Source organism: Arachis ipaensis, chromosome B01 (genome assembly GCF_000816755.2).
Source record: "Arachis ipaensis cultivar K30076 chromosome B01, Araip1.1, whole genome shotgun sequence".
In the NCBI taxonomy this organism is placed as follows: domain Eukaryota; kingdom Viridiplantae; phylum Streptophyta; class Magnoliopsida; order Fabales; family Fabaceae; genus Arachis; species Arachis ipaensis.
The window spans coordinates 95,467,510-95,467,787 of NC_029785.2; positions in this window are offsets into that span (position 1 = coordinate 95,467,510).

Genomic DNA, 278 nt, shown 5'->3' on the forward strand with positions numbered 1-278 from the left:
CCATATGGCCGAAACTAAACCCCCCACCCTTCCCTATATAAAGACCTCCATTCTTCATCAAATTCACACAACACACCCCTCTACACTCTCCTTGGCCGAAACCACATCTCCCTCTCCCTTTCCATATTTCTTCTTCTTCTCCTTCTATTCTTTTGTTTATTGCTCGAGGGCGAGCAATATTCTAAGTTTGGTGTGGTAAAAGCATAGCTTTTTTGTTTTTCCATTACCATTGATGGCATCTAAGACCGGAGAATCCTCTAGAAGAGGGAAAGGGAAGA